We start from the raw sequence: 15,874 nt of genomic DNA on the forward strand, positions 1-15,874 counted from the left end.
GGGAAGAGTTCCCCTAAAATGCAATCAATGAAAAACAATCTAGACAGAGGGACATGACATGAAAATCTGTTCACACAATGAAGAAGCCAAAGGTTAGTGGAGAGCTGAATTCTATAGTAAGAAAAGTTAAAGTAACAGTTTAACCAATTCTAATCCTAGAATGAGCTGGGACTCAGCATCAAGGGATTGAGAAAACCTTCTCGACCAAAAGGGGAAAGAGAGAAATGAGACAAAATAGAGTGTCAATGGCTGAGAGATTTCAGAGTCAAGAGGTTATCCTGCAGGTTATTCTTACGCATTATATAGATATCCCTTTTTAGTTAAGGTGTAATGGAGAGGCTGGAGAGAAGTGCATGAAAATGTAGAGCTGTGCTCCAGTAGCCATGTTTCTTGAAGATGATTGTATAATGATATAGCTTTTGCAAGGTGACTGTGTGATTGTGAAAACCTTGCGTCTGATGCTCCTTTTATCTACCTTATGGGCAGAGGAATAAAACATGTGGATTAAAAATAAATAAATAATAGGAGGAACAAATGTTAAAATAAATTTAGTAGATCGAAATCCTAGTGATCAATGAAAGGGAGCGGTAAGGGGTACGGCATGTATGAATTTTTTTCTGTTTTCTTTTTCTTTCTTTTTCTGAATTGATGCAAACGTTCTAAGTAATGATCATGATGACGAACATACAACTATGTATGATATTGTGAGTTACTGATTATATATCAAGAATGGAATGATCATATGGTAAGAATTTTGTGTTTGTATGTTGGTATGTTGAATAAAAAAATTAAAAAAAAAGAGTTTAACAAATTCTGCCTGTTTGATTCTTATTCATTGTTCCATGTCTATCACAAAGCTAGCTATATTATTAAATGTTCGTTAAATATCTTTCAAAGTTCTTTATATGTAATAACTCTGTTCCTCATCAAAACAAACTTGTTTGGCAAATGTTATCATTATCCCCATTTTACAGATGACAAAACTGAGGCACAGAGAGGTCAAACAAATTGCCCAATGTCACTCAACCAAGCCACTCTGGCTTCGGAGCCTGCACAAGAGCTGCAATGCTTTACAGCCCCTTAATAAAGAAGAATGTCTAATAGAAAGAGAGAGAAAAAAAAAATCAATTCTAGTGAAGTAAAATGGGTTCTCTCTTAACCCTACCAGAATAAACTTAGTCAACCAATCCCCCTGCTCTGTTTCCATGTTCCCCAAGAGCACGATTGCCACCTCAGCATCCAACCCACCTAATATTTTAATTTATGGATTGGCCTCCCGTGAGCTTGGAAAGTATCCTTCCAGACCAGACATGCGGTAACTGATAAGATTAAGCTTCAGGTGGGCAATGCTAAAGAAAGACCTGAGTCTGTGATGAAAAAACCAAGTAACGGCAATGTCCCTTGAAGTCCAACTGAAACAGTCATCCAGCCCAATTACCTTTCTGCTATGGGGACTGCCGATAAAAACAAATATAATTTACTGAGCACTTACTACGTTTGTACCAGACATTGATGAGCCGCTTTATATGCCATCATCTTTACACATCCTTCTATACTTTCCTTGGAGAGAGGGAGAAGTGGCAGGGACTTACCAGCCAGGGTTTGCTGGCCTGTGCCTAACTGAGCAAAATCCGGGCAATCCAGTGGGAACTTTCCCTGGAACTATATGTATGCAGTAAACAGGTCTATCCTCTATTCTGAGATTATATTCTTCCAACTTCTGTGTTCAAATGTCTTTTCTTTTATGAAAGGGTTGTAACATTATAGATAACTGTATCATTCCTGTTTGTGACATCCTGACTTCCTGAGATAAAAGCTAGTAACACTCTCTTGAGTCTCCTCAATTAAGGAAGAAAATTTATTGTTAGATCATAAAATCTCAAAGCATGGGGTCATCGGCCCAGCAGCCTGGCATGCTGGGTTCTTCCTGACCTCAACCACAAAGAGAATCTGGAACACAAAAAAAGCGGACCCCAGCAAACGGAAGCATACCCTGTGCTCCTGCTGTGTTCCTTGCTAAATTCCTGACCTCCAGTTACTCTCTGAGTCCCCAGTGACCACTTCCAGTAGGAATTCCCTCTCCTTCCTGGCCAAGCTGACGTACTGGGCAGAGTTCAGGACACAGCTTTAAATGTGGTTTCCTAGTGAACAGGGAAACTCTGGTTAGGCAGGAAGGAGCTCAAGTTTGAATATCATATGTCATAGTCATCGACTGGTTCTTAGGAATGAATACACCAACAGAAATGACCTGGAGCAAAATACCATTCCTGAGTAATTCCCCAAAAGCCCCAGGGAGAGACCGTTGCCACTGCACTTCATCTTCTGGCAGCAGGGTGACACACTTAAGACTCAAGGTATCGAAAATACATTTGAACCAAGCAATATTTGGGAGCGCCAGTGATTGAGAGAGATGCACACTAAGAGGAACTGGGTGCAGCATCTGTAAGACTTCCTGGCTAGGAAAAAGGGTGGTGGAAAAGAACCCCAATTCAGGAGACCTTTTTTTTTTTTTTTTTAACATGGGCAGGCACCGGGAATCGAACCTGGGTCCTCTGGCATGGCAGGCAAGCATTCTTGCCTGCTGAACCACCGTGGCCCACCCAATTCAGGAGACTTGATAGTTGTCTCGATGCTGCCACTAAATTGCCTCCGAATCTTGGGGAAAATTATTCGCAGGTCTTCTGCTTCCTCGCCTGCAGAAAGAAGTCTGCTCATGCTAAATCGCAAAATTCTCCGATCCTATTCACTGTCTAGAGAGAAGTGCAAGATTCCTGCATGCGTCAAGAAGGAAGGCAAGAAACAATATGAAAAGAAAACCTTGAAGGAGAAGCAGAAAGTTCTTCAGGGCTCTCAAGGTCCGGAGTAGACACTGGTGAAAGACGAACTGACGAAACAGAGGCCAAGGAATGTCTCTAGTGGGTGAGCGAGGTGCCAACCAGAGCTAAGAAACAAAGGGCCCAGCCCATGTTGCTGAGCACAAGGAAGAGAAAGTAGGGGAGAGAGAAGGAAGGAAACAGGAGGGAGAGAAACACAGAGAAGGCAAAGGCCTAAGATACGTGGGATTGACTGAGAACAGGGCAGTGTTTGGGCAGCGAGAGGCGGGTAGGGAGGAAAGAAGAGAAGGCTGAGAAGAGGGAAAGGACAGAAAAAGGGTGAACAGGGAAGAAAAAAGAGAATCCGGACCTTTCCATCCTATTTTGAATAGAAATAAGATTCCTTAACTCTCCTCGCATCACTCCCTCTGGTCACCAAAAAAAGGTACCAGATGTGAGGTTCCGTGGTACACTGCAGTCTGAAATCAAGTGGAGAGAACCAGGGCTCAAAAAGAGAACAATTTAGTACCATTTTCTACAGCCTGTCTGTATGCAGATATGGGAGGGGGAAAAAAAAAAACCGAACCAAAAAAAAACTCCACAAAGAGTCTATAACCTTTAAGAAAGATTCTGGGTTAAGGTATCTAGAAATAGAACATTTTGATTACAAAATCAAAACTAGGTCAATAAGATAATGGACCTGATTTAAATGAAAATCACTGTATTTGTAATGGGCTAAAAATGGTATGAATGTTACTGCAGAGGAGGAGTATAATTAAGTGTATTTTTAAACAGCGGCTCCTTGCCCCAGCCTTACGAGCGAACCCCTGTCCCGCCAGCAGTACTGCTCCACCTCACCACAGAGGAATGTGCTGGCAGGCCACAAGTTTGTCTGAGGCAAGCGGAGTTTCCGTAGTACTTTAGAAGGTCCCAAATGACACGGGTTAGCTAAATTCTTTCACTCGTAGATCACTGTTATTCATTTATAAAGCAAAGAAACGGAAAGGTTTGAGATCTGACACTTTAATTCTTTTACCATTTTCTTATATGGCCAAGAGTTCTCTGGTCTCCTGAAACGAGGGACTTTGGAGAATTCCAGACAGTTATATGAAGAGGATATAGATCCTAAGGGGGTTAGCACAAGCTAGGAATTAAGATAAAGGGTAGACTGTAAATTTCTGGGTTTCTTTTCAGCAGTTTGTGGTGTAATCTTGTGGAGAAACGCTAACTCTTGAGTGTAATTTGTCTTCCAATCCCTCACTTAAGTGGGCAAGGAGGAGTGAAATGAACTAGACCCAAGGAAGAATGTTCTAGAAGGTGAATGCAAGTACTAAAGAGGGCACAGGGGGGTTGTTGCTGTGGCATTTTGTTGATGTCAAGATAAGAACTATGACCAAGAACTCGTCTATGATTAAATGCCAAAACTGGGATGCCTTCAGGGGTCAAATAAAAAATCACCGGACATTGCTCTATGATGAATATATTACTACCTTAGATTGATATAAAGTGTTCCTTTAGTAAAGGAGATGGTCTCGCTGTTTATATCGTGGAAATCTCAGAACTGGCATGACTATATATAAATATCAATAATTCACAAGGTATTATTTTCAAAATCTCTTTGTGGGTCACACATATTCACTAGTAAGTTTTGTGAAATCTTAACTCTTTAATATGTTTTATCCAACCTACTAACCAATAGTTGCAAAGCATTCAATCATACTTAAAAAGTATATGTTTACCTTCCATGAAAAAGAGCCGTTAAATGACAATTGAATTTGTAAAACAAAAGAAAAGTAGGGAACTTATTCATTTTGTGAAACAACTCATGTAATACTGAACTCCCTAAGTGCAATTAAGTCTGCTTGTACAATATCTTTAGATTTGACACAGGCAGAAAAACATGCAAACAGTAAGAGGCACAGATAGCCAAACTGAGCTCAACGAGAGGGATGGCGCATTACAACTTTTTTTAAATTATCAAAAGAACGATAGGAGGATTTTCCAAAATTTGCTCTCTGCACACATTTTAGGGACCATCTATGCTGTGTGCAATGAGGCAGGCATGAAATCACCCTCAGCAATCACAGGTCTCCTGGCTTGGTGCTGTCTGTGTCCTGCCTCCAGCCCTCTGACTCGGAGCCACTGTGAAGTAAAGCTGTGCAGCATGTGCCCTGATAAAGGTCCCTGCTCAACAGTCAAAGGAGGTTGCCTGTGAAGCTGTACCACTGGGGCTTCTGCAAAGAGAGGGCACTTTTTGCTAATTCACAAAAGACGCTGTAGGAGGATGGTGGGAGGAGGGGGCTACTCTGATGACCAACAATTATTATTCGACACATCAACAGTAGTCTGGTGCCCCCATCATCCTCTCTTTTCTTTGAACATTATAAAAAAAGGTATTTCATAAAAACTATGATCGAGTGGGATTTATTCCTGTTATGCAAGGGTGATTCAAAACAAAAAATCAATGATACCACATAAACAGAACGAAAGGAAAAGAAAAACACGTGATCATCTCAATTGATGCAGAAAGAGCATGTGACAAAGTCCAGCACCCCTTCTTGATAAAACACTTGGATAACTAGGAATAGAGGAAACCTCCTCAACGTGATAAAGGGCGTAGATGAAAAACTCCCAACTAACATCCTACTTAATGATGAAAGACTAAAAGCTTTCCTCCTAAGATCATGAAAAAGAAAGGATGTCCTCTGTCACCACTGTTGTTCAGCATTGTACTGAAAGTCCTTGCCGGAGCAATCAGACAACAAAAAAGAAATAAAAGGCATCCAGGGCAGGTAGGCCACGGTGGCTCAGCAGGCAGAATTCTTGCCTGCCATGTGGGAGACCTGGGTTCAAGTTCTGGTGCCTGCCCATGACCTAAAAAACAGGTATCCAAATTGGAAAGGAAGATGTAAAACTTTCACTATTTGCAGTTATGATTCTATATACAGAAAATCCTGAAAAATTCACAACAAAGCTCCTAGAGCTAAAAAACAAATTCAGCAAAGTGGTGGAGAATAAGATCACATCCCCCCCCCCAAATCAGTTGTGTTTCTATACACTAGTAATGAACAATTCAAAGATAAAATCAAGACAAAAATCCCATTTAAAAAAGCAACAAAAAAATCAAATATCTAGGAATCAATCTGATCAAAGACGTAAAGGACTTGTACACAGAACAGTACAAAATATTGCTAAAAAAAAAAGCAAAGATCTAAACAAATAGGACAGTCCATATTTGGACTGGAAGGCTATTGCTATGATATCAATTCAAAGCGATCTATAGATTCCACACAATCCCAATAATAATTCCAGTAATGTTCTTTGCAAAAATGGAAAAGCCAATCACTAAATTTATATGGAAGTGTAAAGGGTCCTGAATAGCCAAAGCCATCTTGAAAAAGGAATGAAGTTGGAAGACTCACACTTGCTGATCTTGAACTTATTACAAAGCCACAAGAATAAAAATAGCCAGTTAGTGGTACAAGGATAGATATATAGACCAATGGAATTGAATTAAGAGATCAGAAATCAATCCTCATGTTTATGGCCAATTGATTTTTCAAATATTTGGAAGCCACATATCTGATAAAGTTTTAATATAAAGAAATCCTTCAATTTAACAACAAAAAGACAAACAACCCAACTTAAAAATGCACAAAAGCTCTGAACAGACCTCTCTTCAAAAAAGATATCCACATGGCCACAAAGCACACGAAGAGATGCTCAACATCATTAGCCATCAGGGAAATGCAAATCAAAACCACAACAAGAGACCATTTCACACGCATTATAATGGTTGCTATTAAAAAAATGGAAAATTACGAGTGTTGGAGAGGATGCAGGAAAACAGGAACACTCATCATCACTGGTGGCAAAATAAAATGGTGTTGCCACCGTGGAAGGGAGTGTGGCAGTTTCTCAGAAAGTTATATACAGAATTACCATTTTACCCACAATCTCACTACGAGGTATAACCCCAAAAGAACTGAAAACAGGGACTTCCATAGACACTTGCACCCTGATAATCATAATGGCATTATTCACAACTGCCAAAACATAGAAGAACCCATGTCCATCAACTGATGGAAGAATAAACAAAATGTGGCATATATATACACAATAGAAATTATTCAGCCGTAAAAAGGAATGAAGTCCTGATACAGGCAACCACATGAATGAACCTAGAAGATACCATGTTGAATGAGATAAGCCAGACACAAAAGGCCAAATATTGAATGATCTCACTGATATGAAATAATTAGAATAAACAGAGTCAGAGACTCAGAATCTAGAATAAAGGTTACTAGGGGATGGGGTAGGAATAGGGAAAGGGAAGTTAAGGTTTAAAATGTACAGGGTTTCTCCAAATATCCCTACAGGTTGGGAGAGGGATCAAAGGAGAAGGAGGAGTTATAACAGAGGAGAGGATTTAACAAATGAGCATGACTGCTGAATATTGTTATTTCTTTGTAGTCTCCGGTGTCTTGGAGCAGATGGAAGGAAAAACCTGAAATTGTGGAACTGTGACCCACACCAGACTTTGAAATCTGTTCTATATACTTGCTAAAATGTACTTCGAAATTTATTGCTTTCTTGTATATATGTTAAATTTTACATTTAAAAATGTTTAAAAATGTACAGGGCTCCTATTTAGAGCGATGGAAATGTTTTGGCAATGGAAGGTGGTGATGATAACACAACCTTGTGAACATCATTAAAGCACTTTAATTTTGATCTGAATGTGGTTAAAACAGCAAATCTTAGGTTGTATATATGGTACCAGAATGAAAATTAAAAAAAAAAAAACAACCATGGAACTACTCTACACAAACAGGGAACCCTAAGTTAAAACATGGATGATAATTAATAATACAATGACTAACATGTGCTACCATCAATTGTAACAAATATTCCACACCAATGCAAGCTTTTAATTACAGGCTCGTATCTTGGAATCCTGTAGTTTATGCACGATTGTTCTGTAACCTACAACTTCTCTAATTAACAATAATAATAATTAAAAAAACCAGTAAGTTGACAGATACCATATAACCACTAGACCCTTTTGTAAGTTACTTCAGAAGCTTCAAAGCCCTGATATTCTGAGTCAACTGAAATAAATCACTGCAACAGGTCTTGAGGAATTCTAAACCAAGAGAAAGGCCAAACGGTTTAGGATAATCTGAAGCTCATCCTAACACTCTCAGGGGTTGTTCTTATTTATAATTCCTCCTTATCACTTTATCTCTAAACCTTGAGGTGAAAATGGTGAATTCTGCAAACGTGTGGCAAGGGTCAGTGTAGACCAGGTAGCTTCTGCGAACGTCTAGAAAGCGCTGTCTTCCATTTTCTGATGAAAAGCATTCGGTCAGTATTTTTTTTAACTCTGACCTTCCATGACCTCAGCTGAGATCCTGATAGGGATGAAAGAAAATAACTAAAAGGTCAAGCTAGTAAAAAACACTGAAAGAATGCACAGTGCAAGCGTATGACATGGGCATGCCTGGTGGGAAAAAAAATAGCTTATTTATAGGGGAAGGGAAGCAAGATGACAAAATAAGCTCTTGACAAAGAGGATAAAAGCTTATGCTGGAGAAAGCTTGGTGTGAGGGAGTGGCATCAGTCATTTGCACGGTCACTGGATGGGCTCGGTCTGGCAGGGACTTTGGTGTATTTTGGCGTCTCAGCCGGGAGGAGCCAGCTGGGGGCTGGGGAAGCTGGTGTTTTTGGAGAAAGAAGCAGCTGCTTGAGCATGAGCAAGAGTCGGAAGGAAGTCCTCTTTCCCTACTGTCAACCCACAAGAAATAACTCGAGCCCAGTCACAGGGGCTACTATAGGAAGATGGCAAGTGGATAAAATTGAGCTACCACCAATGAATGCCCTGAGGGCTTCAACAATGGGACCATTCCAAAACAAGAAGGAAAGAATCACTAGCCCAGGTTTCAGGAAGCCTTTTCTTCTATACACAGGGCTTGCAGCAGGAATTCCATTTTATCTACCTAAGTAAGTATCGAGTACTTGCGCGTAGTAAAAGCTGAGTGACAGGATGGACTGGTGGATCAACAAATGATGAAAAAGATTACCTATAAACAATAATAAGCCCAGTGTTCCAGGTCTTTTATCAGAGTTGCTAACAAGTTGGGTAGCAACTGATTGATTTAATTCTTTGTGTTCACTTCTTTCTATCGACTCTGTAAAGTGAACCGCAGTGAAGCACAAAAGTGGAGGTAAGTGGAAAGACATGATGAGACTCTCCGGAATAATCATTCCCTAAATAAGAGTTCTCAATAACCCCCTAAATTGTCCTGTTGGAATGTTATGTCAGTAACAATAACAGAGAACCTCGTTTTTTAAAGCATTTCTTGTGGCTAAAAGTCTACACAGACTAGGAATGAATACCAAATATATCAATCCTGGTCACGTGAATGGAAAAAATATTGAACATGATATGCAAAATGGAAATCCTCCATTTATAATTGTAGTCAAGATGACTGGGTGGCAATTACTTATAGGCAAATAAGAAAAAATGAGAAGTTCCACCTTCTAAAATAAACTAATCTTTTTTCAGCATCCAAGTCTCCTAAATTCTGACATTCATGCTTGCTTGAAAACGCAATTTAAGTCAACACTTCCCACTCTGTTATTCAACCCTGAGGCATGCAATCTCGATTAAATAACCAAGAAATGCCTCATGCACAAAGACTAGGCACCAACTGACTTATACCATGACAGATTCATCCTGCAGCCTGACATCTCCTTGCTTACTGAAACTTCACCATTGGCACCTCCTAAACCTTGAGTTCTGTAACTCCACTCCTCCTCTCTCTGAATAACTTTCCCTATTCCCCCTTCTTTGAGGACTATACCAAAGTCTCCAGTGTGGGCTTTCTCCCAGGGATGTGATCACCCCCACCCTACACTGGTTCCTCCAATAAATACCCTTTTCAGTTTCCACAATTCCTTAACCAGAATAGCAGGTTCCTTCCCTCGGTCTACAACTCCACTCCAAAATGGGTTCCTGTGACTTCCCATTTCCTAAAATTTCTGTCCCATTCTTAAGTACTGTTGTTACTTGGCTTCTCTTTCTCTTTGGGCTTCCTCAGAACACTAAAAAGTCACTACTTGCCAAATCATGAGACAACTCCAGGGTCCCATATTCAACTGCCTACTGGGCAGCCCCACTCAGATATCTAAAAGGCGTTTCAAATTTAACATGTCCAAAACGAATCCTTGATTTGGGTTGTGAACCTGGCACTCTTTCAGTGTTCCCCTGCCTCGGTAAATGGAAGCATTCATGCTCAGGGCAAAACTCGGAATCATCCCAGACTCCTGTCTTTCTCTCACACCGTGCACCTCATCCAATAGCTAATTTTGTTGACCATGACTTCCAAACAGACAGAGTCCAACCACTTGTTCTTCTATTCGCCATTGCCACCTTGGACCATCCCATCGCTGTCCCTCATCTAGAATACTGGAATAACTTAACCGAGCTCCTGGTTTCCATTTTTACTCTTGCATTAAATTCTATTCTCCATACCGCAGCCAGAGAGCTCATTTACAAAGTTAAATGAAACTCTTCGGTTGCCTTTCTCAAACCTTCCAAAGTCTTCTATCACACTTAGACTATACATGGACCACATGGCTCCTTGCTGCCTACAAAGCAACTTTTCCAACTTCATTTCTAACCATTCTTCCCCTAGCTCATGGCACTTCCATCACACTGACTTTCCTACCACATTTTAATCACAGAAAAATTCTGTTATCTGCGCACATGCACTAACTAGTATCTCCATGCATATATTAATCTGTCCATGCATCTGTTAGCCTGCTTTCCTGACACGGCCTCAAGATACATGCTCTGTCAATAACGCATCTTAGGCTGGATGTTCCTATGTCAACCCAAATTAAGACATGGCAAAATGGATCTGAATCCCCAACAGCACGCCAGAAACCTTGAAGAAGTCGCCAACCACCACTGAACTTCAACGCACAATCAGCCAGCTGCCAAATCCTGCCACGTTCCCTACAACGGAAGTCTCAATTTGCCCTTTCTCTTACTTCCTCTATTCAGAGACTTGTCCCTGCCCTGGTCATCTCATGTCTGAAACCTCACACCTCCTCCAGTTGGCCCTTAACTCCCTCCCATCACTGTAACAAGTGTCCTTCCCAAGGGAAGACAAGGGCTTTTTTGTCCACCCAGGTGCAGGTCCACGGCCTTCAGCCTTCATTCCAGCCTCTTACTATACAATCTTTCTACTGCCTCCTACTGACTCTGTGCTGTCCAGTGTGGTAGCCACTGCTTGTGGTTATTTAAATTCAAATTAGTCAAAATTAAATAGAGTTTAAGATTCAACTCCTCAGCTGCACTAGCCCTCAGTGGCCACAGGCGGCTGCTGGCCACCTTATCAAACAGAACACCTCAAGGACACTTCCAGCATCACAGAAAGTTCTAGTGAGACAGCACTGGAACCTACCCCTCTGGCAAACATATTTGACCTCACAATAAAACCTTTTGCAAGAATAAATCCCATACTCAACAGGCTCTTCCAAACTAATTTTTATTAAGACCTCGCCTTTCCGTTTTAAATCCTGAAACATTCCCCTAATTTTAAGGGAAAGGCAGATTATAGACCTTTTGCCTTATGCCAAATAAATGTGATTTTCCTTTAATGTAATGTCTTTTCTGTATAACTATTTACATATCAATATCAATTGATAGCTTACTCAATGCTTGTCCAGCTGCTATGCTTTTATTATCTGTTCAATAAGGTTGACTATTTTAGACTCAATGTTGGCAGGGCCAATGTTTAACAGGGCCATGCATGGAAAACTCTTTAAGAAGTGTGCTTTAATGAGGGCGATAGCACAGTGGGCAAGCACTTTGGCTTCGGAGTTACCTGAAACTGGATCTGAGTCCCTGTTCTGCCACTTACTAGCCAGGGACTTTGGGCAAGTTGCTTAATCCCTCATCAATCTCAGTTTTCACATCTGCAAAAGAGAGAAAATGACAACTGCCTTCCTCATCGGGTTGTTGTGGCATTAACTCACACTTGCCAATGGCTTAGTCCAATGGCTGATACATGGTGACCATTCCTTAATGCTAGAGGAAGAGGAGTGGGATGATATCATTTATTATTATTATTATTTTTTTTTTGCATGGACAGGCACTGGGTCTCCAGCAGGGCAGGCAAGAACTCTTACTGCTGAACCACCATGGCCCGCCCTCATTTATTTTAAATAGTGATAAAACAAAGAAAATTTAAATAATACTTGAGGTTAAAAGCAAGATGAAAAGAAATTCCAAATGCTCATCATACAGAGTCAAACGAATGTCATTAAGATACAACGTAATAAATAATATTTAAATATCAAACCTTGGAAAATATGTATCAGAGTAAGATAAATTTGAACATTTCCATCATGCCTCTTGTATAAAAGCTGCATGGAGTTCCCAGTTCTTTGGAAAATGTTTCAGGAACAGCGGGACCTTGCTTGGCAAGGTGAACAACTTTCCGTTCGTTAAATGCAAGAAAGATGATTTCATTTTAAAAGCGAAATGTGAAAAGTGGTTAAATGGGCAGGACACAACTAATCATACTAGTCTTTTCAAAAATATGAAAAACAAAACAATAATAGAAGAAAGACATAATTCACAACACATTTGTGTTGAGCATTTAATTTAATGGTCCATCCTCTCATAGTGGACAAATGAAATGGGTATACACACCCATTCCACGGATTTGGAGCATGGGCTAGCTCTCCTGCCTTCAGTAGCTGAAAGTCAGAGGTGGCTTTGTATACTCAGCAGCCAAAACGCCAGTACACTGATGCTGTGAAACCAGTCCATCCAACCTATTCTTGCTATGGCTTCTGAAGGAACTAAGTCAGTGGTCCTCAGTGTGGGCTCTGGACCAGCAGAGTAGCATCCTGGAAGTCTGTTAAGGATGCAACTTCTCACGTCCCATGCCAAATCTACCATGTTCTAGCTTGCTAGCTGCCAGAATGCAACACACCAGAGATGGACTGGCTTTCAAAAAAAGGGGATTTATTTAGTTAACGTATAGTTCTTCAGAGGAAAGGCAGCTAACTTTCAACTGAGGTTCTTTCTTACATGGAAGGCACAGGGTGATCTCTGCTGGCCTTCTCTCCAGGCCTTGGGTTCCAACAACTTTCCCCGGGGTGATTCCTTCTGCATCTCCAAAGGCCTGGGCTGAGCTGCTTGGGCTGTGCTATGTTGAGCTCTCTCATCTAAGATTCCAGCCAATTAAATCAAACATCATTCATTGCAACAGGCACGCCTCCTAGCCAACTACAGATGTAATGAGCAACAGATGAGGTTCACATGCCATTGGCTCATGTCCACAGCCATAGAACTAGGCACCTTCACCTGGCCAAGTTGACACCTGACCCTAACTACCACATACCACTTCAGCAACTCTGGGGGTGAGGCCCACCAGTGTGTTTGAACAAGCCCTCCAGATGTTTCCAGTACCAGAGCATGGGCCTGTGTCTGAAGATGCCTGACAAGTATGCCTGAACTGCACCTGGGTCCTCCACAGTGCAGCAGCTCCTGCAGAAAAGTCATTAGACCATTCCCTGAACAGGTAGTGGTGACAAATGTCCAACTGCTGCTCTCCTGTTTTGACACGTTATGTCTTCAGCTTCCCCACTAAGACCTGACTCCCTAATATGAAAATTAGTGAAATCATTACTAACGCTAAGCAGAGCCAAGAAGGTAGGATTCCTTTGGCTCTAAGGTAGCAACAAGCTGGGCCATGTGGAGAAAGCAAGCCCTGGAACCCACTCCTTTTGTCTGCCACATAGAATGGAGCCAAAGAAAACACCTGGCCCCAAAACACATGGTTTAATTGACTTGGCTTTTATAGAAAGAGTTATTGATCTACAACATGAGACAGAGTAACAATATAAAGGATAGGTTCTTGGGGTTAATTTAGGAAAGACCCTGAACATTTCTTTTTGAAAATTCATCTTGGAAAACCAATGACCAGGGAAATTAGGTAACAGAATTCCACCTACTATATGAAAAACAAACAAAAAGAAAAGATACAAGAAACTCGTTTTAGATGTTTTTTTAAAGGCATAACACAGTCAAAACTCACTTAGAAGGAAATGGAGAGGTATTTCAAACCTCAAAATTTGAATAATCATAGGAAAATACCTATAAGCAAGTATGTCTTAAATGACTTTTGTTGTCCTATTTTAAAAGATCCAAAACAAAATGAAAGTGTATTTTAATACTTTGATGTGTCTGTTATGCTGACAGTTATATTTTTGCAATTCAAATATATTCTCCAGTAGAGTACCTTATTCGTTTTTTAAAAGGAAATAAATTTCAAGTCTTGTGCTTTTTAAAAAACATGCTTTGTTTAGAATATCTCTTTACGAAGAGCACATAGCTACATACCGTTTTTGTAATTAAGATAATTTAAAGAAATTAGCAGAATCATAAAATTCATGTAAAACATATACTGCATAATTGCGCAAGCATAGCCAATTTCTGAAAGGAGAAAACTGTTCACTGATTGTGTGGATGGTCAGGCTGGAGGCGCAAGGCAGAGAAGTAAGGCTTTCATTTTTTCACTTTAAATCTTTGGGTCCCATTTGAAATTTTTTGGTACATGTTTAGTATAACTTTTAAAAACGACACTAATTAGAAATAAAATAAGTTAACTTAAAAATAAAAAATCCAGGCCTGTGCAATGGTGGCTCAGTGGCAGAATTCTCGCCTGTCATGCCAGAGACCCAGGTTTGATTCCCGGAGTCTGCCCATGCCAAAAAAAAAAGGAAAGAAAGAAAAAAGAAAGAAATTCATATTATTGGACCATTAATGTTCAGTAACCTATTATAGTGAATGTCACTAACATTCCTACAATTTGAGTTCAGATGACAGGAGGTTCTTATCAGCTACAGATCAGTCATGTTGCAAATGAAGAAACTGAGGCCCACGACACCCAATTACTGGTGTGAGAGGCAAGACTCCGCCTCAGTTCTTTGGCTTCTTGACTCTGCTCTCTTGTTATCATATCATGTTGCCCCTCACGTGTTCCGCAGCACCAGGCATGTGTCTAATCTAACATCTGAACCACAGTCATGGATGTGCTCAGTTTTACAACAACGCAACCCCATTAGAACTAAAGTTCACCGCGCTATCTAAACACAGCACTTGACCATCGACTCCAGATGCAGAGCGATGGGGTCACAGTTTCCGACATTTTCAGCCTGAATTCGACTCCTCCACTTTCTAACTGTGCGACATTGTGCAGTCCACATAATCTCTTTATGCCTTCCTTTTCTCATCTGTAACATGGAAATTAAAAACAGTATCTACCTACCTAATAGTGTTGTGAGGACCAAACGAAATAATTTGTCGATACGTAATGCCTGGTATCTTGTGACTGCCGAATAGGGGCTGGTTAATAGCAATCAACATTTAAATAGGCAAAGTACAACCTAGAACCTTCCTTGGTAATTATCGACTGTTCTTAGTCTATTGCAGCCATGATACAGCGCCCCCAAATTTGATTAGAAGCACAGGTCTTTGAGAAGATCTGCTTTCGCCACAAGTTTGTAACCTTGGATAAGATGCACCTCTCAGTCTCGCCCTCTCCGTCAGTCAAGTCAGAGAAGCTCAGATCTAATATGTGTGAAAGCACTGCGGAATGGGCACTGCTCTCCCCAAACAAAAGACACTTTTTGTTTCTAGCTTACCCTGAGTCACAGCTGGTAGTCCAGACGCCTCCCAAGTGGTTTGTTCTCAAGTTTCTGGTCATTCAAGGGACCCTTCACTGTCTCCCCCGCTGCCTGCATTGAGCGTTTGTCCTAATGGGTCACTCCTGGGTTTGTCTTCCTTCCTACCTGGAATACTCCCCGCCACCAGGCTGTCCGATAGGGCCCCTATCTTCCCCTTTCCACCGCTGGGCAGAGAAAGAGAGGAGAAAAGAGCTAGGTATCTCTTCTCTAGGGGAGAAGTGTTGGTGGGGTGAGGAGGGAGGACCGAACCCTGTGATTAATTTAATTCCTTTTCAAATCCAAAGAAGGTA

At 40.8% G+C, this 15,874-nt stretch overlaps 1 protein-coding gene across 3 annotated transcripts in view; it reads right to left on the reverse strand.

Moving 5' to 3' along the window:
- Window positions 1-15,874, reverse strand: part of SAMD4A (sterile alpha motif domain containing 4A) — a 240,429-nt gene that overhangs the window by 146,152 nt on the left and 78,403 nt on the right. The gene's annotated exons all lie outside the window — the stretch shown is intronic.

Source organism: Tamandua tetradactyla, chromosome 12 (assembly GCF_023851605.1).
Source record: "Tamandua tetradactyla isolate mTamTet1 chromosome 12, mTamTet1.pri, whole genome shotgun sequence".
NCBI classification, from domain to species: Eukaryota; Metazoa; Chordata; class Mammalia; order Pilosa; family Myrmecophagidae; genus Tamandua; species Tamandua tetradactyla.